This window comes from Xenopus laevis, chromosome 6L (genome assembly GCF_017654675.1).
Source record: "Xenopus laevis strain J_2021 chromosome 6L, Xenopus_laevis_v10.1, whole genome shotgun sequence".
In the NCBI taxonomy this organism is placed as follows: Eukaryota; Metazoa; Chordata; class Amphibia; order Anura; family Pipidae; genus Xenopus; species Xenopus laevis.
In genome coordinates, this window is record NC_054381.1 from 89,617,905 (window position 1) to 89,643,491 (window position 25,587).

The following is a 25,587-nucleotide window of genomic DNA, read 5'->3' on the forward strand; positions in this document are numbered from 1 at the left end:
AGAATAATGAGATTTTGCCAGGACTGAGCTGGAAAGCAAGATTCAATAGTAATGTGGTCAAGGTGGAATTTAAAGTTCTTTATAAGTAAGGCAAAAATAAAATGATCATAATCAATGCATTAGAATGAAACATATCTGCAAAATATGAAGTTTTATTGAAAGGCAAATTTAGAGAAAATCATTTTCAAAACATTGATTTTGCTACTTCAGCACCTTATTAATTTCATAGGAGTGACTCAATTACGACATATCAGTTATTAAATACCGTACATATAATCCTGACTGTAAAGAAGGTTGAAAAACTAACTGAAGATTTTTAACTACTTACTTGCCACAGAACATACAATCTATAATGCTGGTGTCAAGGACCTCACTGTCACACTTCATAGATTCTGTTTCTGCATTCCATTGTTACCTATGAGGAAACAATTTTCACGGAAATATGTAGTGCCAGCTGTGCCCAGCACTTACAGAGTAAATGTACCTTTGATGCTTTTAATTTTAAAAACAGTATTGGATAGATGTGTTTGCCTTGGTAACTTAGTCGAAGCATAATTTAACTGAAAACACATGTGAAAACGTTTCCCTTTAAAGGTATGGGACCACGTTGTCCGGAAACCAGTCATCCAGAAAGCTCAGAATTAGGGAAAGGTTGTCTCCCATTTTATCCAAATAATCCAAATTTTAAAAAATGATTTCCTTTTCTCTGTAATAATAAAACAGTAGCTTGTACTTGAGCCAAACTAAGATATAATTAATCTTTATTGGAGGTACAATCAGCCTATTGGGTTTATTTAATGTTTAAATGATTTTCTAGTAGACGTTAGGTATGAAGATCCAAATTATGGAAAGCACAAGGTCCTGAGCATTCTGGATAACAGATCCAATACCTGTATAAGCTCAACAATATACTTATGAGATTAAAATATATAACCACCACATTGTTGTGTATTTATATAACTTGTGGGAGATGCAATAATGGTTTGGCTTTTGAGATAGAAAACATAAATCTGTCACAGTTTCAAATGGTTATGTGTTTTTTTATTATTCTCAAGCATATGGTGTTCCTATTTAGGTAAAAGTCAGTTTAAACAATATCCAGCATATTTTATTATATACAGCATTTATATTTATAACTCTCAACTGCAGATTTCAGCTACTATTTCTTGTCATTACCTCACATTCTGAGCTTGCAGCATGCCATATGTTTCTTTTTTGTTTGCTTGATCTGATTGACAGCTGAGCTGATTATATCATAACATATGTTGAAGTGCTGTTTTTGGGAAAATGTTAATAATCAGTTTCAAGCAGGAAAAAAAATGTGCCATAAAATATTTGTAGCCTAATTAGCACGGCCTTCTGTGATTGCAATGCAAATGTCTAATGTAGTTTTAGATAAATATAGATAAATTCCTCAACTTTACATTACTTTAATTAAAATGTATAACTGTAGGAGGAAATGTATTAAAAAGCATTAACATTAATAAGTGACAATGCAAACAAAAATATTTTAGAATACTTTTGCACCTATTTTCTGATCAGATAAGGAAACACACCTGTCAAATAAGTATAAAAACATTTTCGCAATACAGGTATTGGACCTGTTATCCAGAATGCTTGGGACCTGGTTTATTCCAGATAATGGATCTTTTTGTGATTTGGATCTTATCGCCTTAAGTCTGCTAGAAAATCATGTAAACATTAAATAAACCAAATCAGCTGGTTTTTCTTTCAATAAAGTTTAATTATATCTTAGTTTAGATCAAGTACAAGGTACTGTTTTATTATTACAGAGAAATTTTTTTAAAAAATGTGGATTATTTGGATAAAATGGATTTTATGGGAAACGGCCTTTCGGTAATTCAGAACGGGTTTCCAGATAACAGATCCCATACCTTTATAACAATTACATTTCACCCATAATGTAAATACATATAGTTTTAGAATTATTAGAAGGTTGTTTCATAATATATTGAGACAGAAACGTTTTTTCTCCAGAGGAAGGCTGCAAAAAACTCAAAATTGATCCCTGGGTCTCTCCCGTTGCCTTTAGCAGCAATTCGGCAAGTTTTAGGTGGCGAATAGTTGAATTTGAGTTCTTAAAGGGCCAGAGTATGATAAATCTCGAATTAGAAAAAATTAGAATTTTTTTAAAAACTCGAATCGAATTTTTAATAACTCCCTAGTCGAATTTGACAGTTTTGAACTTAAAAAACTCGAAAATTCAAATAAGAATATTCAATTGGCCCCTTGATAAATCTGCCCCTTAGAGTTAATACGGATGCTGAATTCAGTGTCTATCCTATTTTTATGAATTACATAGAGAATATTTAAAGTAATATCAAATACAAAACTAAGAAAGACTTAGGGGCAAATTCAGTATTCAAGTTGTCATTATATCACAATTCAATTACTGTGTAATAATCTTGATCTTGTTTCATTATTCATGGTCCCTGAATGATTTGCACAAACATATTTATTTCCAGAGACTGTTGGCTTTGTAACAATCAATTTATTTTAAAAAAATAAAAAGATTTCTATTTACTTTAAATTTTAAATGAATTGTGGCAAAATTTCAATTTTTAAATGTATCATTTAATAGTTTCTTAATAAGCACACACTACAGAAACCATCAGCACTTTGGTTCCCTCCCATAGAGATACAAACTGTGACAAATCGCTAAAAATCAACTCGACCTTTAATAAATAACCCGCTTAATGTATTATTAACTGTCACTACCATAAATGCAATGAATTCCCATTTTTAAATGGGATGCAGGGATGCTGCAGACTTTTCCCACATACATAGCTTGTGAACATTTGACAGAAATCGGCTTTTAAGTGCTTGCAAGAATATGTTCATATTTATAGCACACTTTATTTATGCAACTTTTTTGATACATGCCATACAAGATATGTAAGTAGTAGAACACTTCATAATTGGAAATATTTGCTTAGCAGTTTTAGCTTTCCCAAGAGAGATAGGAATTCAGCTTGAACAATTCTTAGCATTATATAGAGAATATTAAAAGATTTAAATACATTTTTAGAAGTCTATTAAAGCATGAATAATTGTATTGATATAAAAGTAAGTTAATAATAGTGAGATGATAAATAACACGTTCCTACTAACACAAAGGCCATATCTGACGTTCAATGGGATAAGCATTAAAGGGATACTGTCATGGGAAAATAATTTTTTTTCAAAATGAATCAGTTAATAGATCTGCTCCGGCAGAATGCTGCACTGAAATCCATTTCTCAAAAGAGCAAACAGATTTTTTTTATATTCAATTTTGAAATCTGACATGGGGCTAGACATATTGTCAATTTCCCAGCTGCCCCAAGTCATGTGACTTGTGCTCTGATAAACTTCAATCACTATTTACTGCTGTACTACAAGTTGGAGTGATATCACCCCCCTCCCTTCCCCCCCCAGCAGCCAAACAAAAGAACAATGGGAAGGTAACCAGATAGCAGCTCCCTAACACAAGATAACAACTGCCTGGTAGATCTAAGAATAAAACTCAATAGTAAAAACCCATGTCCCACTGAGACACATTCAGTTACATTGAGAAGGAAAAACAGCAGCCTGCCAAAAAGCATTGCTCTCCTAAAGTGCAGGCACAAGTCACATGACCAGGGCAGCTGGGAAATTGACAAAATGTCTAGCCCCGTGTCAGATTTCAAAATTGAATATAAAAAAATCTGTTTGCTCTTTTGAGAAATGGATTTCAGTGCAGAAGTCTGCTGGAGTAGCACTATTAACTGATGCATTTTGAAAAAAACATGTTTTCTGATGACAGGATCCCATTAATGAAAAAAAGAATATCATACATTTTGATTTGTATACAGGTATGGGACCTGTTATCCAGATATTTCCGTAATTTGGATTACCATAACTTCAGTATCTTAGTTAGGATCAAGGACAAGGTACTGTTTCATATTAAAAAATGTTCATTACTTGATTAAAATAGATTCTATGGAATTCTTGCAATATAAGTTTATTGGATAATTGGTTTCCGGATAACAAATCCTATACCTATATTTCCATACAAAACTAAATCAGCAGTTGGGGATCTGTATAAATTCAAGTGCTGACATTTAGGGGCAGATTCACTAAGGGTCGAATTTCAAAGTAAAAAATACTTCGAAATTCGACCCTCAAATTGAAATCCTTCGACTTCGAATATCGAAGTCGAAGGATTTAGCGCTAAACGTTCGTTCGATCGATCGAAGGATTTTTCGTTCGATCGAACGATTAAATCCTTCGAATCGAACGATTCGAAGGATTTTAATCCAACGATCGAAGGAAAATCCTTCGATCAAAAAAAGTTTAGCAAGCCTATGGGGACCTTCCCCATAGGCTAACATTGACTTCGGTAGGTTTTATCTGCCTAAGTAGGGGGTCGAAGTTTTTTTTAAAGGGAAAGTACTTCGACTATCGAATGGTCGAATAGTCGAACGATTTTTCGTTCGAATCAATCGAATCGAAGTCGAAGGTCGTAGTCGAAGGTCGAAGTAGCCCATTCGATGGTCGAAGTACCCAAAAAATACTTCGAAATTCAAAGTATTTTTCATTCGAATCCTTCACTCGAGCTTAGTGAATCGGCCCCTAGGTCTATATATGAAAAAGAATACGGGTATAGGATCCGTTATCCCGAAAGCTCTGAATTACGGAAAGGCAGTCTCCCATACACTCAATTATATACAAAAAAATCTAAATTTTTAAAAATTATTTATTTTTTCTCAGTAATAATAAAACAGTACCTTGATCCAAACTAAGATATAATTAATCCTTATTGGAAGCAAATCTGTTATCTGGAAAACCCTAGATCCCAAGCATTCTGGATAACATTCTGGAGTCCCATATCTGTATTAGAATTCAGTCGTGTACATTCATACGGTTTTTTTTTTTAATTAAATCTCTTGATATCCCTATTTTTGAATGGAAAACCCATTAAACACATTTCAAGTAGGTTGGACAGAATTAAAAAAATATAATTTAGCTAAGCAGCAATCAAAGAGACCAAAAAGTTTATACATGATTTTAACAATACTTAAAAAATGTTCAATGGGTTACAGGGGATCTGATACCCCTGTATCAAATCTTTATTTGTTTAGATGTGTGAGAAGAGTTAGTGCTTGTTTTGCCTGTGAGACACATCAAGCATTTTCAAAATCAATTGTGGTGGAGTGTCAATCACATTGTATATATTTATGTTATTGATATTAAATTGGTTATAGATGCATAGGGGCATGATCTGAATGAGAAACAAGTGAAGGAGATGTACATGGATGGCCTAGTTAAGGTAGTTTCTCCATTATCAGCATTCAGAGGACTAAGGATATAGCAGTCCATCCATCATTGTTTTGAAAGATGGGTTTCCCTTTCAGTTTCCTCCTTCTTATGTTATGTAGTGTCTAGTCCTGACAATCTTCTACTTTCAGACAAAATTTTACTAAACATAAAACACATATACCCATGTGTAAAATATTTGTATGTTTCTACAATATATATATTTTTATTATAGCTGTTATGGTTAATGGAGAGCATGTATCATCACAGCTGCCCTTCTCTGGATACTGAAGCTTCTGTTTATGTAATGTTTTTCTTTCATGTTTTCCCAGTGACATGTAAAGTATCAGGACAATCTTAATCTTTAAAAAATAGTCTACCTTTATTATCAACACATCAATTGTTTTTACTTTTTTTACTTTACTATATTGTTTACTTATTTTTAAGTCCTCTTACTAAGTAAAACCTTTATCTTTCGAACATCGAAATTTAGGGATGCACCGAATCCACTATTTTGGATTCGGCCAAACCCCCGAATCCTTTGCTAAAGATTCGGCCGAATGCCGAACCAAATCCAAACCCTAATTTGCATATGCAAATTAGGGGTGGGAAGGGGAAAACATTTTTTACTTCCTTGTTTTTTTGACAAAAAGTCACGCAATTTCCCTCCCGCCCCTAATTTGCATATGCAAATTAGGATTCGGAATCATTTCGGCTGGGCAGAAGGATTCGGCCGAATCCCAATCCTGCTGAAAAAGGCAGAATCCTGGCCGAATCCCGAACCGAATCCTGGATTCAGTGCATCCCTATGGAAATTTATCATGTACTGTCTCTTAAAAAATTCGACTTCGACTATTCGCCAGCTAAAACCTACCGAATTGCTGTTTTAGCCTCCTAAAACCTGTTTGGAGTCAATTGTTGGACTTTGAAAAATCAAAGTTTTTTTGGGGAAAAACTTCAAATTGAATTCGATCGAATACGCTATTCCTTCGATTCGTACGATTTGAATTCGGCCAAATACAGACCTATTCGATCGAAAAAGGACATATTCGACCAAAAAAAAACTTCGACTTCATTTCGGTTGGTCTTTTTGAATTCGAATTTCGAAGTTTTTACAATTCTAAATTCGACCCTTGATAAATATGTCCCTTATACTTCTAATACTTACCTACCGATTCCTATGCAATATTACAAGTAAAGGGGTTTTCCATTCTTTTAAATTTACTAAGCGATTTCAGCTTTTAGTTTGTTCATTTGTATTTGAACAAGATCCGCTTATATACATTTCAATAAGTCGGTATATATCGTATATTTAGGGGGTTATTTATTAATAAATGCCAATGAGTTTTTACTATAAAATCCAAATATTTTGTGAAAAAACAAAACTCCTGTGTTTCGGGATTTATTATACCCCAAGGATGGACAAAGTCTGAATCCAAATATCCTGCATCTCAGACCTGCTGATGTTGTATATAAGTCAGTGGCAGAAATCTGAAAAACCCATATGATTCAAATTTTCAGATGATTTTCAAGAGATTTTTTCCAAACTGGATTTTTTCTGGAAAATGCATTAATAAATAAGGGGAAATAACCTGTGCAGATTTGTTCAAAGTAAATTTTAGAAAAGCTTTACTAATTCCTTAAATGCATCACAGATATCAATTTCTAGGGATGCACGAATCCAGGATCCGTTTCAGGATTCGGCCAGGATTTGGCCTTTTTTTGTAGCAGGATTCAGATTCGGCCGAATTCTTCTGCCCGGCCGAACCAAATCCGAATCCTAATTTGCAAATTCAAATTAGGGGTGGGGAGGGATATCATGTGACTTTTCATCACAAAACAAGGAAGTAAAAAATGTCTTCCCCTTCCCACCCCTAATTTGCATATATAAATTAGGATTCGATTCAGTATTCGGCCGAATCTTTTGCAGTTGATGCAGTTGCACCATAGACTTTCAGCTTTCATTCAGTGGGTTGAACAAAAAGATTGCACAAAAATGTCTAGGCCATGGGGCACCAGGATTTTTCCCAGGGTCCCACTAGCCCAATCCGACACTGATAGTAACTGCTTTCTCTACAGTTATGCCCCTGTGTTGTTTTCGCAATAATTTTTTTTGTCTAATGTTTTTTATCTTGTCAATACAGTATAAGATTGTACAGTGTCAAATTATATATTTAGAATACTGCATATTTCTTGTCACCCTATACAGTATTGGTGAGGCAGATATATATTTTGAAATATTCTATATCGTGTGTTTGTGTTGCGTGGATACAAATGCATTTGAAAAAAGCACAATTTCAGATGTGCAATACGCAGCATGCATCCACTTCTCACAAGTCGCATGACCTTTACTTCTCATGTAATTGTAGGGAAATGTTTTTTATGAAATAATAAAAAAGTGTGCTGGTTTATTGCTCTCTACACATCTATGATGGCTTTATAATTCCTTAAAGGAAAAAAAACTGCATCCTCGGCTATTTTGTCAACTACGGTCCACTTCAATGTCAGTTTAATAAAAGAGGCTGTCAGCTTCAAACTCACATATTGTTACCTTTCTGTCCTGAACATTTTGGAAAGGGCCAGTCATCAGTGATATAACTAGATGAAATGTTATTATGAGGTACTGTTCACTAGTGTCACTGAAAATAGAAAGAACAATAATTAAAAAAATGGAGTGCACAAAATTTTCGACCAACGAGAAATCCTATCCTATGAGAGTAATAAGTCATTAGTAGCTAATTACTATCAGTTTCTTTCAAAACTTTTTTTATTAGAAAACATTACAGCATTTACTTTCGTCATAGCTAATTTTCATACGTTTTCACTTTCAGAAAATGGATACTCTCCTACGCAGAGGAGGACATTGTCACCATATGCAATTACCCTGAGGGTCAAGAAAAACTCTTGTATCCATCATGTCTCACAGCTACATAGCATAAATCAAACGTTTTAGCATTGGAAATTGCGTATTAACAAAAGTTAAACTAATAAACTTAAACATCCGTTTCCGTGTCAGTGTTCAATATGAAGTTACAACATTGCTCCTAATGCAGTGTTCATAACCATGCAAAGTTCCATCCTGCAGGTATCAACTCTATCTAACCTCACCAGTTGCTACACTCATTCAAGTATAGAAATTTAAACCATAAAGTTCCCATCCAATATCTTTATCGTAACCTGGTATATGTTATCCAAGGCGTCCAGATTTTGGTGTAAACATTATATTTATCAGTAGAAATACTCAACAGTCTCTCATTCACCATAATCCAGTTCATTTTGAGTCTGAACAGAATGATAGGAATTAAACATTTTTTCCAGGAGGTAGCAATAGTCTGTTTCGCTGCCGTAAAGATAAATTGTATGAGTTTGCACTGATATTTGTTCGGGACTGGAATAGTCGTTTTAAGTAATACCATCATAGGATCTTTTCGAAGTCTGATTCCCATAATTGAATCAATTAATGTAAATATTCTGGACCAAAACCTGAACGCCTGCCTACATTGCCACCAAATATGTAGCATAGAGCCGTCCATGCCGCAGTTACGAAAGCAGAGTGGGCTGGAAGTGGGATAGAATTTATGTAATTTCATGGGAACCGTATACCATCCAGATATTACCTTATACAATGTTTCTTGAGCCAAAATATTTATTGAAATCTTAGCCGTATTCGTCCAAGTTTGTTGCCATGTAGATTCACCTACTATAGTGCCCAATTCTCTATCCCATTGCTTAGAGTAAGATGGAATCGCAGAATTCAAAATTTCTTTATACAGGATGGATATTATTCCTCCACTACAAGGGAATTTAACACACATTTGTTCCCAGGCAGAAGAGGTCAAAGTATTAGTACATTCTTTAATCACTATCTGAAGAAAATGTTGTAATTGGATATACCGAAAACACTCTGATGACGGGGGACTATTCTGCTCAACTATAGTAGACCATTTCTTAAGGCCTTGCAAGCCAAGAAAATGAGCGACATACATCATATTGTGGGATTTCCACCCACAAAAGTCCCTGTCCTGTAGCCCTGGTTTAAAAATAGGATTACCAAATACAGGCATGGCTGGGCAATGAGGAGACATCAAAGGTGTTTTTTGTATGGTTTGATCCCAAACTGATAGTGCCATTTTGAGCACGGGAGTGGAAGCAGTAGGTCTTTCCTGCTTAGGAATCCACGGCAACACAGCAGGATTTATTGGTTTCGAACACTCTATTTCAATCTGAGCCCATAGGGGGAGATTGGGTCTATAAAAATGGATTATCGGCATAATTTGCGCAGCCTGGTAATAGTAAAGTAGGTTGGGAACATTCAGGCCGCCTTTATTTCTGGGTAGTATCATCGTTTTCTGGGATAGTCTTGCTTTTTTACCCCCCCAAATAAATGTCATAAATTTTGATTGCATTTTATTTAAACAAGTCCGTGCTATTTCTATCGGTAAGACTCGGAAAAAATACAATATTTTAGGCAATAGAACCATCTTAATTGCATTTATCCTACCGAACCAGGATATAGCAGTTTCGACCACGCCCTGAGCGACTTCTCAATTTCCGCCCATAGCCGTGGGTAGTTGGCTTGGTATAGACCTTCAAGAGTAGGAGTTATTTCTACCCCCAGGTAATGTAAGCAATTATCTCTCCATTGCAAGTCAAAATTAATTTGAATCAATTTTTTCTGAGATTGGGAAATGTTTAGAGATAAGATTTCAGATTTCGTAGGGTTAATCTTCAGCCCAGATATGAGCCCAAATTGAGAAAGGTTATTAAACAAGTGTGGTAAAGATGTAAGCGGTTTTGTTACCGTCAATAATATATCATCAGCGAATAACATTTGTTTATGAATCTGTTGACCTATTGTTATCCCAGTTATATTTGGGTCTTGTCTGACCAATATTGCTAAAGGCTCGATCGCTAGAACAAATAACAATGGCGAGAGGGGGCACCCCTGCCTCGTCCCCCTATGTAAGGTAATTGTCTCAGAGGCAAAAGGACCCCATTTTAGAAAAGCTTGTGGGGTGTCATATAAAGCTTGGATAGATGAGAGAAATTTGTCTCCAAAGTTCCATTTTTTTAACACATAGTATAGATAATCCCAGGTGACTGAGTCAAATGCTTTTTGAATATCTAAAGCCAACACTAACGCTGAAGATTTTGAGGAATTAAGAGTATATATTAATTGTAGCAGACGCCTTATATTTTCTCCGCCATCTCTGTTGGGGACAAACCCTACTTGATCAGGGTGAATGAGGGTTGCTAAAAATGAATTCAAACGAGTGGCCAATATTTTCCCTAAAATTTTAACATCATTATTTAGAATTGAAATAGGACGGTAATTACCACAGTCTACTATCAGTTTCTAAAGCTGAATATGTCAACCCCAAAGCTTATTTTATACAGAGTGATTTAGTTCTGTTTTAAAAGCACAGTGGCACTTATAAAATTGTAGTGATGTGAAAGAGCCTTCAGTAATAACAACGGAATATACATGTAAATAAAGCACCTTTACATATCTTTATACAGAATAAGGATGAAAAAGTACAAAGGATCTTTTTTCTCACCGATTTATCCATTACAAAGTTGTCTGTTGGCCTAGCAGGGTTTCGGTTTAGTATTGTTAGTATATGCGGTAATTTGATATTCCTTTAGGTATGTTTTTTTGCGCAATTCTTTAATCAAACAATAATATCTGAGTTATATTCTTATAGACATAGACTTCTCATATATCCAAAATGGGCACAATTTATTGTGGGGACCAGGTTTGTATGTGATATACAGTATATATCTTAAGGTTTTGGTAAATGTATTCAGATGTGATACACTTTCTGGAGGCCTGACTGGTATACATTATTTTTGAATGGTTGGGGCTGGACAAAAAAGGCTGATGTGTTAGTGGAAATTACTGTTAAAGGTCATTAGATCATTACCCTTAGTTCTACCACTTGTTGGTGTGATTCCAAACAGGTGGTTTTCACTGTGCAGGGGAAATCAGTTTGCAAAAAATGTGTTCTAAATATATACCAGCAATTAATAAATAATAGTCATTATATCTAAATACTGCACATATAACAAGAAAACCACTTCTTATATTTCGATTCCTGATTGGTTATTTTACAAAATTGCAGGTTAGTGAGTCAGTAAAAAAGACTGCACACTTTAAAAATAACTTGTGTACTCAATAGCATTATTTCACAAGGATATGAAATCTAGGTCCAGAAGACTAACTGAATGACCTGGGGCAAAACTTCTGTCTCCCATATGTTCTTTCCTCCTAACAATTGAGCATGGTAAGCAATTGCGATAGCTATTTCAGCCCTAGAAAATAGTCCCTAAAGGTATTCAGGAAGTATATTTGCATTAAAATGAACCAGCAGTACAGTTCACTGTTTCAGCAGGCTTAATGAACCGAAGTTTTTTTTTTCCTTTGTATGTTCCACTGTAAACAATTTCATAAAGATCCCTTATTAAGCAAAACATTTTCACATGCATTATAATACTTTTACATTTTTTTTAAGGATGCACCGAATCCCGGATACAGCCAAATTTAATAACGTGACTTTAAACCACGTGAGAACAGAAGGTAATCTTTTTTCTCACTAACCAATTTCCATATGCAAATTAAAGTCCAGATCCAGTTCAGGATTTGGGCAAATACTTTGTGAAAGATTCAGGCTATGGACGGTCCGAGCCACGGTTTTTAAAAAAAAGCTGACCGCTGTGTAAATACGCTAGCAGTTTCAAACTTTGCAATGGCACACTACCATAACGTATTTACACTACGGTCAGCAGCGGTGTGAACAGTGTCAAAAATGCTTCACATATCCGCATGTGTGTCCATAGCCTTGGTATTAAGCATTTTGAGGACAAGTCCTCCCCATGTGTACAGTGGCAGGAGTTTCCCATTGGAGTCAATAACATATTAGCAGTGATGCATAGAAGCCTGTGTGCAGTATATTACATATAAGCTGTATTATTGATGATTTCAAAGCATGCACACCTGGTGAACAGTTGTTTAACTCCCGTAGTTTGGCAGAAGGATACTGAAGTAAGGCATGGCTAAAAGCAGCTTGAGTTGCTCTTCTTCCTCACTGTCTCTCCAAAGTAGGCACTCCAGTCTTTATACAGATGTAAACAGCATCACGGACGTGGGTTTGGTGGAGCTATTACAGACAGGGGACAGGAGGGTTGCTCCCCAGGCCTTAGCTCAGGACACAGAAACAGGGAACATAATAACAGTGCGGTAGCAGTTTGTCCCCTCTCCACATGTCTGTAGTCAAAATAGTCAGTTTTAAAACAGGCTAGAGGTCAGTGCAGGCGACAGACAGCAAGAAACATGCACAAATGGTCAAAACCAGATCAGTAGATACAGAATAAGAACTGGGATAGGAATTTGCTCACATACAATAGCACTGAATAATTGGCATAGGAACCAAGATTAAGAAAGATCTGGTAAAATGACTAAATCACAGAGAGGAAACTCAATGGTCCAAATATTTAATTACATAGGGAATTACCTGCAGATAGAGTTGCCAACTTTTCCTAAAAGGGGCCGAGCCGTGATGCAAAAAGGGGCCACGACGCGGAGAACGGAAGACAGAGGACAAAAGTTAAGTTACAGGGGATTGGGGGCAGGCCGAGGGGTCCTTTTAAAGAGTTTTATTTACCGGCAGCTACATTGCCGATAAATTTGTAATACCGGGCCTGCCCTTGGCAGGTGTTTTGCCGGTTAGGCGGGTAAAATACCGGCCGGGTGGCAAACCTACCTGCGGATGAACTCAATAGATCGGCGAAGTGGCCGAAGCTAGCGAATATTTGCCAGAAATCTCATACGCAGGGACATCGACAATTTTTTAAAAACTAATTTGAGGGGCTTTCAACATTTGTTTAAGGGTGCGCTCATGTCTAGGGCATTAGAAGATCTCCTCTGTCTTTATTATGGCTCATTGGACAATTGCTTATAAAAGTGTCCACTTCAATCATTTGCAACAACATTACTATTAAAGACGTCCATACGACTTTTAGGTAACCGCCCTATTCAAATTAACCTAAGGGCAAGAGCGCTAGCGAAGTTTCACTAGGCAGAAATGAACACTAGTGAAAATTTGCTATGAAATGCTTGCCCAGCCGAAGTAGCGCTAGTGAAAATTCGCCAGCGTTCGGCTGCCAAGACACAACTTTGCATATTAGTGAATTAGCATTGTGGTAAACAGGTCTGGAACTAGGGGTAGGCAGAATAGGCACGTGCCTAGGGTGCAAAGCTGGGGGCGCCAGGCACGTACCTGCTCTGTCGCCTACTGTCAGGCTTGGCCACAGGCGAGTGGCTGGTAGTTAGGAGCCTTGGTGCTGTATAACACGAGTACAGCGGGTATTTGAGGTTTTGATAGGCCGGAAACATGTTATGCAGAATAGTATTTTAATAATGAAAAGTATGGCAATATAACTGATGAACAAAAGATAAATAATATAAGTTCTTACACCGGTCGGTGGTCAAGGGCAGGCAACAATAAAGCAAGTCCGAGAAACAGGCTGAGGTCGGGGGCAGGCTGATGGCAAAACAAGTCCGTATGGCAGGCCGAGGTCGGAGGCAGGCTGATAGGCAGAGGATAGTCCAGTAAACAAGCCGAGGTCAATTACCAGGAGGTCCAACAGAGAGCAGGTAAGGGGGAACTGTAGCAGAGAACAAAGGCACAGGGAACAAGGCAGGAATCTCAGGACAAGCAGGAATCTCAGGAACAAAAGCAGGAATCAGGAGTCACAGGAACAAGGAGTACGCAGGATCTAGCTTGGGAGCTTCAATGATCAAGCACCGGAGTAACATTAGTAACAGGCTTATAAAGGCCCTTAATTAACATATTACCAACACCTGGTAGAGCAAGAAGAAGGAGGAGGTGGTGAGCAAATGTAAAAGGTAGAACGTCTTTCATCATACCAGTAGAATCAGAATCCAAAGGTCTCCAGTGGCTCAATGAGAAAATGCAGGAGCTTGTAAGTGTAAAGTTCAGAGTTCGATCCCAGGTAGCTCCTGACATTACCCCCCCCTCAAGGATCGACCACCGGGCGATCCCAGGATCTGGTGGAACCTCCCTTATAGCAGAGTTCTTGATTATAGTCCACATATTGTCCAACAGAATATTATAGTTAAGATTAGCAAAGTACATAGTGAATAAGGCAAGGAAACATGAACATTGTGGCATGTGGATAAATTGAAATAAAGAAAAAGCACATATGAAAAAACTCAATCTTAGAACAAAACAGACAAAAGAAAGAGTTGCTCCAAAAATAACCCAAGTGGAGGAAATGGCAAAACTTATGGAACATCAAAATCAGGGGCCAGGACCGGTAGAATGGCAGAAACATGAGCCACTGCAGGACAGTTGCCAGGAACTTGAACCGCTACCAAGAAAAGGAAACAAAACAGATGGGCTGACAGGAACATGAGCCAGAGTGGCAGAGTTGCCAGGTACTGGTACCACAGCAACGGATGGACAGAGCCAGGAGACAGGATAAATAAATTACCAGAAATGGGAGCCAGAGCAGGAACATCAGCCAGGTTGGAAGCTGTAACAGAAGAGTTGCCAGGGTCGGAAGCCAAATCAGAAGAGTCGCCAGGGTCGGAAGCCAAATCAGAAGAGTCGCCAGGGTCGGAAGCCAAATCAGAAGAGTCGCCAGGGTCGGAAGCCAAATCAGAAGAGTCGCCAGGGTCGGAAGCCAAATCAGAAGAGTCGCCAGGGTCGGAAGCCAAATCAGAAGAGTCGCCAGGGTCGGAAGCCACATCAGAAGAGTCGACAGGGTCGGAAGCCAAATCAGAAGAGTCGCCAGGGTCGGAAGCCAAATCAGAAGAGTCGCCAGGGTCGGAAGCCACATCAGAAGAGTCGCCAGGGTCGGAAGCCAAATCAGAAGAGTCGCCAAAGTCAGCCAGCAGAGCAGAAGAATCAGCCAAGGCACCCATTACAGGTGGCAGACCAGCAGAGGCACCCATTACAGGTGGCGGACCAGCAGAGGCACCCATTACAGGTGGCGGACCAGCAGAGGCACCCATTACAGGTGGCGGACCAGCAGAGGCACCCATTACAGGTGGCGGACCAGCAGAGGCACCCATTACAGGTGGCGGACCAGCAGAGGCACCCATTACAGGTGGCGGACCAGCAGAGGCACCCATTACAGGTGGCGGACCAGCAGAGGCACCCATTACAGGTGGCGGACCAGCAGAGGCACCCATTACAGGTGGCGGACCAGCAGAGGCACCCATTACAGGTGGCGGACCAGCAGAGGCACCCATTACAGGTGGCGGACCAGCAGAGGCACCCATTACAGGTGGCGGACCAGCAGAGGCACCCATTACAGGTGGTGGCTTGCCCAGGACAACAGGAAGACCATCATGAACAGCAACAAGACTGGTAGACTCTGGAGCACCAGAACTATCAGATCCCGTAGCAGGTACGGCAGGTCTAGAAGTGGATTTGTCCTTGGGCCCAGAGGCCACAGTACACAGGTCCTCACAGACTGAAGCCGGCAAGGCTGCTGGCTCGGAGGCTGGAAGCGGCAAGGCTGCTGGCTCGGAGGCTGGAAGCGGCAAGGCTGCTGGCTCGGAGGCTGGAAGCGGCAAGGCTGCTGGCTCGGAGGCTGGAAGCGGCAAGGCTGCTGGCTCGGAGGCTGGAAGCGGCAAGGCTGCTGGCTCGGAGGCTGGAAGCTGAAGTACTGGCACAGGAGCTGGAAGCTGAAGTACTGGCACAGGAGCTGCAGACGGGACCGCTGGCACAGGAGCTGCAGACGGGACCGCTGGCACAGGAGCTGCAGACGGGACCGCTGGCACAGGAGCTGCAGACGGGACCGCTGGCACAGGAGCTGCAGACGGGACCGCTGGCACAGGAGCTGCAGACGGGACCGCTGGCACCGGAGCTGCAGACGGGAGGGCTGGCACCGGGGCTGCAGACGGGAGGGCTGGCACCGGGGCTGCAGACGGGAGGGCTGGCACCGGGGCTGCAGACTGGAGGGCTGGCACCGGGGCTGCAGACTGGAGGGCTGGCACCGGGGCTGCAGACTGGAGGGCTGGCACCGGGGCTGCAGACTGGAGGGCTGGCACCGGGGCTGCAGACTGGAGGGCTGGCACCGGGGCTGCAGACTGGAGGGCTGGCACCGGGGCTGCAGACTGGAGGGCTGGCACCGGGGCTGCAGACTGGAGGGCTGGCACCGGGGCTGCAGACTGGAGGGCTGGCACCGGGGCTGCAGACTGGAGGGCTGGCACCGGGGCTGCAGACTGGAGGGCTGGCACGAGAATGGACAGAGGCAGCTTTCGGGGAGCTGGCACGGGAACAGGCAGCTTTCGGGGAGCCGGCACAGGAACAGGCAGCTTTCGGGGAGCTGGCACAGGAACAGGCAGCTTTCGGGGAGCCGGCACAGGAACAGGCAGTGGCGCAGGTTGAGGCAGCCGTTGGGATGCAGGCACAAAGGCTGGAAAAGACTGGGGAGCTGGCACAGTTATATTAGAAAAATAAACAAATTGAGGTTCAGGCCTGAGACTCAAGAGAGGCTGATACAGGATCGGTAACAGACATGGTAGCAGACTGAGGAGTAGGTAGAGAGTGGAAGAGAGGCTGACACTGGGAGACTAATCGGCCCTTGAACCTAGTGGTAAATGCGGTAGGTATTTCATCCTCATCCGATTCCACATCTTCCCAATCTTCCTCATCAGAAAAATCTGTACAGTCCTCTTCAATAGAGAAATTCTCCAAATCTTCCTCATCCGATATATTCCCCCAATCAACTTGGAAAGAATCATCTACCTCTGAATCTTCATAGGAAAAGGTAGTAACAGGTTGACAGGTACTTGGTCTTTGTAACTTGGAGCAAAAATTATAAAACCTTGGAACAGGAGGGGTGAGCTGGAAAGGCTTGGTTTGTTTAACAGAAGAAGAATCCTTGGAAGAAAATAAATTTGAAGCAACTGGCAACAAATCTCCTGTGAATGTTGCCTTTAGAAAAGATAGAAAGGAACAGGGGTCCTCTAAAAAATGAGCTTCTTCATCAATACATGCCTCAGCCCACTCCAAGGCCTTACCTCCCAAAAGAAACAGAATAATTAACTTGCTTATCATATTATCAGGGGCTTCTTTGACAAATGGAACCATAGAAAACTTCTTGCACAAATCAAGTAGATCATGAAAGGAATCATCTTCACCCTCATTCCTTTTAATGGAGGAAAGCCATTCTGCAGATTGTTGTAGTTCGGACTGTACAGCAGAGGTGTCACCAGCAGGCTCCTGATTAAATGGCTTGATCATTCTGTCAGGCTTGGCCACAGGTGAGTGGCTGGTAGTTAGGAGCCTTGGTGCTGTATAACACGAGTACAGCGGGTATTTGAGGTTTTGATAGGCCGGAAACATGTTATGCAGAATAGTATTTTAATAATGAAAAGTATGGCAATATAACTGATGAACAAAAGATAAATAATATAAGTTCTTACACCGGTTGGTGGTCAAGGGCAGGCAACAATAAAGCAAGTCCGAGAAACAGGCTGAGGTCGGGGGCAGGCTGATGGCAAAACAAGTCCGTATGGCAGGCCGAGGTCGGAGGCAGGCTGATAGGCAGAGGATAGTCCAGTAAACAAGCCGAGGTCAATTACCAGGAGGTCCAACAGAGAGCAGGTAAGGGGGAATGTAGCAGAGAACAAAGGCACAGGGAACAAGGCAGGAATCTCAGGACAAGCAGGAATCTCAGGAACAAAAGCAGGAATCTCAGGAACAAAAGCAGGAATCAGGAGTCACAGGAACAAGGAGTACGCAGGATCTAGCTTGGGAGCTTCAATGGTCAAGCACCGGAGTAACATTAGTAACAGGCTTATAAAGGCCCTTAATTAACATATTACCAACACCTGGTAGAGCAAGAAGGAGGAGGAGGAGGTGAGCAAACGTAAAAGGTAGAACGTCTTTCGTCATACCAGTAGAATAAGAATCCAAAGGTCTCCAGTGGCTCAATGAGAAAATGCAGGAGCTTGTAAGTGTAAAGTTCAGAGTTCGATCCCAGGTAGCTCCTGACACCTACTTCATGTCCGGTCCTGTTTTTCCCCGACCGCTGCTGGTATTTTTTGTGTAAATGCGCTTCTGCACATGCAGGCACACTGTTTCACGCATGCGCTCTGGAGCAATCGATGCACACTCAGCTGACACCGTGGGGTTGGCACGGCTCTGGTGGTAATGAATTTGCACCTGGCGAAGTGTAGCGAAGCAGTTGCTGGAGAAAACTTTCCCTTAAGTGAATTTGCCCCATGAGTTTACAGGAGTGATAAATATAAAACAGAAGCAGGAGAATCACTGGGCTGTCAACAAAAGTCCCCAGGTTCTATACTAGACCTGTCCTGTCACAATTTGCAATAAGTAAAGAAGGTGATTTGCTTCTCTGAAATATATTTTTATTTTGGATACACTACCCTCATACTAGGCTGCTTAATGATTAGGTCTATAGTAGAGGACAAACCCTTTAAAACAATCCAATCCCTTTTTGTCAAGTTGGGATGGATGTATTTTAAAATGCCTATTTGCATAACTATATCTTTTTTTGTCTATATATATATAACTATCTATTTTTGAGTCATCCAGTTTCCTACTACCTATGCCATGATCCCTAACTCTGTAATCAATTGTTCCTGGGGGTTATTATAATTATTAGTCTTGTGCTTAAAGGGTGTAATATCCTTCCTTTTTCAATTTGAATGCATTTAACTGGGCTTGTGCTCAGTATTTTGCTTGCTATTTTAAGTATGAAAAATCTAAGGTTATTGTTATTTCTTCAGCTAAACTGGGCAAATAGAGATATTGAAGACACTCCATGTTGGTCCTTGTAGGTAAATAATTACCAGTATATTATCCCCTCCCTTAATAGGATAGAACAGATAGAGTCCATTATGCAGGGAGATTATCTGTGTACTGGTAATCTAATTATCTAAGGTTCAAACACAGAGTACATTTTCCCTTTTGGTCCTGTTTAGCTCAAGAAATAGCAAAACCCATAAATCTGTTCTGATTAAAATAATAGGCAAAAAGTGTTCTTAGCTGAAACCCAATTCATTAAACTCGTGTTGACAAGTGGGGGGGGGGCATTACTGCTCCTTTACACTAATACATAATAATACAAGGGCATTTGTCAGAACAATTAAGTAACTAGACAAATGAAAACCATTTAGGCTTTACTGAACTTAAACACTTCCACAAAACTATAAATATGAGCCCTGGTAGCCTTACATTACTCCATCTATGGAGTGTCTGTACTTTAGACAAGGGAGGTAAGATTTAAAAAAAAAAAACAACACACATTTTGCATAGCAAGGTTTATACATGTTTCAGCGAGTGTCACATACCTGTAGAATGACCTCTAGATCATTTAAAAGCTGCAGAGCTAGTAACCCAGCATTTATCAAATATATTTTTCATTCATATTTCCAATACAGATCACTAGTTTACTTAAAAATATGTATTTTAACCATTGCAATAATGTTTATGTTCTTTCAGCAGAGAGAGATGAAACAAACAGATGTTTTTTTAATTAGGAGAAAACCCATTGGTGTGCCATACTGTTATGTATGCATATTATTCATTTTTGCCCAAAGACCCATTAAATTTTGGTTCATTAATTAGAAATTTAGTATGATCATTAAATTATGGCAGTGCATAAATGTCAGTTGTTTTTGTGCTTCATGGATTTCATTGTTACTTAAAAAATGATTGAGATTGATTGAAATACTAAAAGAATGCACAGTTTTTTGTGCTCCTGCACTGTGCATTGCAAAATAGTATGAAAAACAAACACGCAATGGCTACACACTCTGTACCTAGTCTCAGTACAACTTCAAAGCCTTGCACTTACATCCACAATGGAGCTTTACCTACCAAAGCAACTTTGAACTATAGAAATGTACTGATTTACTCACAGGACTTTAAAGCATAGTAAAAAGAATTTATTGGAACCTTGACAATGGTCTCAAGGAAGACCTTAAAGTTGGATTAACAAATAAACTTTATTTCTTTTTCTTTAATACTTTAAAGGGGTGGTTCACCTACTTTTAATATGTTATAGATTGGCCAATTCTAAGCAACTTTTCATTTGTCTCCATTATTTCTTTTTTGGAGTGTTTTTATTACTTGTCCTTCTAATTCTGACTCTTTCCAACTTTCAAATGGGGTCAATGACCCCATCTGAAAAACAAATGCTCTGAAAGACTACAAATGTATCTTATCTTACTATCCAGAACCTCTTCTATTGATATTAATCTTATTTATATCAATGCATGATTGCTTTGTTAATTGATATTCTAAGCAACTTTTCAACTGGCCATCATTTTCTCATTTTTATAGTTTTTGAATTATTTGCCTTCTTCCTTTGACTCTTTCCAACTTTCAAAAAATGATGTGTAGTTATAGCTACTTTTTATTACTCATCTTTTTATTCAGGCCCTCTACAATGAATTTTGCAATCTCCCATGAAAATCAGTGCATAGTTGCTAGGGTAATTTGAGCCCTAGCAACCATATTACTGAAATTGTAAACTCAAGAGCTGCTGAAAAAAGCTAAATAGCTCAAAAACCACAAATAATGCAAATTGTCTCAGAATACCACTCGCTACATCATACTAACAGTTAATTCAAATTTAATTTTGAATGTCCTTTTTTGTCAATCTGGTATAATCATTACTTTGGCCTACAGGTAGAAATGCTTTAGGGAAGCTCTAAAATACCTTGAAAACATACATTTCAACCTTATTAGATGTCAGTAGGAAAACAGCAACCATTTATTTACCACTATATAACTGCCTTTGTTGCAGTTTCCTTACCCAAGGTGCATTTCTTTGTTACAGACTTCCCCACTATGGTATGACCTAGATAAATTGAAGGAGAAGCTGTATGTCATCCATCACATAAAATAAAAAAAATAGAGAAACCCCTCAGAGAAAACTAACAGCACAGCATCCAGGCAATTTACAAGGATTCATATGATGGTGTGCAAGCTTTAGCCGTGTCAGCTTCACATTAAAGAGTCATGATTATACCAGTTATTATCAGACTAAAATGTATGTTTCATATTTATCATCTTATACGGCAATTTTATTATCTATTGGGCTTTTTTTTAATAGATGATGCTCATGGGATTTAGCAGCTATGGTCCTTCATGTGCAAGCCTGGTACACTCTAGTCATATAGTCAAACATGTTTTAGGACATACAGGTGCAAACACTGGTAGATAAATACGAAGATCTCATTGTTAGTTATAGTCAGCAGTGCAGAGCTAGGCGGTGACTGGTTTCCACAAAGCCATTATGTGATGTCTAGAGCAATTATGGGGAGTATCCATGATCTAATCTACCAATCTATCTATTGGCTGCCCTAAATGCTTTCTACTGAACATGGAAAGTTTGGTACATATGTTTCTTATCTCATAGTACATAACAGAACAAGGTAAATAAATCCCTGTATTATTCTGTTGAGATGCAGAATGAGAGAGACAGAAGTCAATAGGAGGTTTTTTTTTTATTAATAGGGATGCACAAAATCCACAATTTTAGAAAGTGGCCGAATTCCAAAGCCATCCCAAACTTGTTGGCTGAATCATGTACTGAACACAACCCCTAATTTGCATGTGCATATGAGCAAATTCCCCCCAAAATTGCAGCATATGAAAAATATGTGCCATTGAGTGTATTACTATAAGGAATGCACCAAATCCACAATTATAGGATTTGGCCAAATTCCAAATCCATCCCAAACTTGTTGGCTGAATCCTGTACCGAACACAAACCCTAATTTGCATGTAGGATACAAATGAGCAAAATTCCCCCCAAAATAGCAGCATATAAAAGAATTGTCACCTTTAGTTATCCAGTTATCAAAAGTGATGTGACTTTGAGGGTTCAGATTTGGCTTGGCCTGAGGCATTGGGGCTCGGCTGATTCTAAATCCTAAAGTTAAATAGTCTAGAATGTGGCCTATTCCTGAACCAAATCTGGGATTCAGTGCACTGCATCCCTTGTTACAGTGGCGTAATTACTGGGCCCCACAGCAGATTATTTTGCATTCCCCCAGGTTGACCAGTTGCACCAATATTTATTTAAATTGTATATGAACTAGGACCTGGGCCCCCTGCAGCTGCAGGGTCTGCTTCCTCTATAGTTATGCCCCTGCCTATTTATAATGGCACAGATTAGAAGAAGCATTCCTCTGTGAAGTAGAAAAAGAAAATATGTTTTTAAAAATGTAATTATTGGATTAAAATAGAGTCTATGGGAGATGGGCTTCCTGTAATTTCTGGATAACAGGTTTCCGGGTAACAGATCCTATACCTGTATTATTATTAAAATTATATCATACACTTTTAAATTGTAAGGATATGGTGTCAGACACAAGATGAACACAAATTTTGGTAACTGCCAAACTATATATTCAGTCTTTGCTCGTGGCTCTATTTTTGTTACATTAAGGCTGGCTAATTGAAATATAGTACAAATCTCGACAAACAAATGTTATTGGAGTTGAAATATGTGCATACTCATTAGGTAATGTAATCCTTTCATTCCGCATTGAGCCACCTACATTTGTTAATTGCTCTTTGGTTTTACTAGAACTAATTATGTTAGGGGCATGATGGCATAGAAGATTGTTTGAGCACAATGTAATACAAATGAGAAATTTGCCTGTAGCATGTACCCAGTGGACCCAATTAATACTTGTTGCTCGTATTGAAATAATATATTGGGATTCCTTTGTCCAATAAACTAGGCAGGTTTTTATCGAAGCCCTTTGATGCTAATTTTTGCAAGAGCCTGAAATAAAATATTTATGGATTTTTTTTACCCTTCAAAACACTGACGCTTGTGCAGTAAGATGAACAAAATATGCATTTATCATACACTGGAATGTAAAGAGCCAATTCTTGGATGTCACTCAAGCTTTATGGGGCTTTATTGCATAATAACTCATGATCAATAAAAAAAAGGCATTTTAATAGCGTTATGTGTGGGTAAAATGTAACGCCAGAGCACTTTCTGCCAGCTAGCACAGTTTAACTGTAAAAGGAAAATAGACTTTACACTGGCTTCTAACTGCAATTTAAAATATAAAACAATAGTTCCAAGTGCTGTTCTCTTCAAGGACTGACTTTGTCATCATTAACCTGACTGGTTGGGTTATCATTTTTGTGCTGGCTGCTTTCTTTGAAAATCCTGAAAAAACTATTGTAAAAATAAAAAGTGATCACTTAAATAGAACTAATATATATATATATATTCTCTATGTACAGTATGTAGTTCTGAAGTTAAGGACTTCTTTAAATGGGTGGTTCATCTTAAATTTGACTTTTGGTATGTTATAGAATGGTCAATTCTAAGCAACTTTTCATTTGGCCTTAATTTTTCCTTTTTTTATATAGTTTTTGAATTATTTGCCTTCTTCTTCCAACTATCAGCTTTTATAAGGCAGTCACTAACCCCATCTAAAAATAAACAAATCCTCTGTAAGGCTACACTTTTTTTACTCATTCTTCTAGTCAGGTCCTCTCCTATTCATATTCCAGTCTCTTATTCAAATCAATGCATGACTGCTAGGGTAATTTGGACCCTAGCAACCAGATTGCTGAAATTGTCTCACATCACACTCTACATCAGGCTAAAAGTTAATTTATAGCTGAACAACCCCTTTAACATGTGTTATAGCCACTGTTTGTACATGGAGATGTCCAGCCTTGTTTTATGATAGATGTCTACTGTAGGTGTACATATAGGGAGTTATTTACTAAACTCCGAATGCAAAAATCATGAAAAAATCTGACTTTTAAAAAAAATCACTAATTTTTTCGGAATTTATTAAACCCAGAGGATGGAAAAATCCGAATCTAAAAATCCGGCATCTCAGACCTGTCAAGGTTGTATATAAAAGTCAATGGAAAAAGTCCCAAGGATTTTATGTGTGCTGGGTTTTTGGCAATACCCCGAAGGGGTGAAAAATCGTTTTTTTTTCCCGCAAACAAAATTTTCAGGAAAGTGTATTAATAAATAAGCCAAAAAACAAGCATGCAGATTTGGTGGGAGTTTTTTTTTCAGAAAATATTGAGATAAATTCGGACTTTGATAAATAACCCCCTTAGAGTCAGAGCAACAATTCTTAAAGCCATATTAGTATTCAGAGCAATAAATTCACTAATCAGAAACATTTGGTTTTATTCCCTTCTTAAAAATAAATATATAAAACAAATCATGTAAAAATAATGAGATATGACTACGTTGCATCAAACAGTAACTATGTTCAGGATCAGCCAACGGTGAATGATGGAGTGTACAAAGGGCAAATTTTGCGCTTCTTTACAAACCTTTTAGGCAGAAGCACCAAACAGCTATGTGTATATGACATAAAGTGGTTATGCAAAAACAAAGAAAAGGTTGCCACAGTCAAATAACTACTTGTGTCCAATGCAAAACACTGGTAAAAGCCAAGTCATTGACTACTGGAGTTACTGGATAAACCACAGTTAAACATTTAACCTTGCCCCTTTTTCCTACGTGTGTTATGTTATCTCATGAACAAAGAGAGGCAGATTTGGTCACCTTTGGAAATAACAGTAGTGATTCAGTAGTGTATACTTTGTTTCACAGCCAAAAATAGCAAATACACAAGGGGCAATGAACAAGGTATACCGAAGTGTCTCTTCAGACTTGCACATCCAACAGATTTCCTTGGCTGAGGTTCTTGGCTACCATTTATATCGAAAATAGTCATTTAAAGCTTCAAATTGAATGGTGCTTCTGCTTTCTCCAAAAAATTATTTTCTTTGTAGTAATGTAGTGCACCAATCCACTCAGTAACATCAGGAAGATGGTCATACTCATCACAATGACAAAGTGGCTGATCAGAAAAAAAGAGATTAGTGCATATGGAAAATGCAAATATTATATAAGCACCAACTAGTGCCGAACATATCTGTATGCTTCTGTATTATTTTAAATATCCAGGCTAAAGAAAGGAGCAAGCTGAGGTTTTAGAAAAAGGTAAAAAACATGCCAGGATGTTGCAGAAACATCTTATTGTCATACTGTATCGCTCCTGTCAACACTGATCTAGCTGATCGTATTGCAAAATGTCCTTGTTACATCATCTAGTGGAATACTCTTTGAACCTGTATTGTTTCTGGTAAATTATTCCATTAAGAAAACTGCTTGTAGTTTCTTCTAATGCAAATAAGCCACTCATAAACAATATGAGTTCTGTGTATGGATACAATGCAAACACTTTATATAGAATAAGCTGTAGAATAAGCT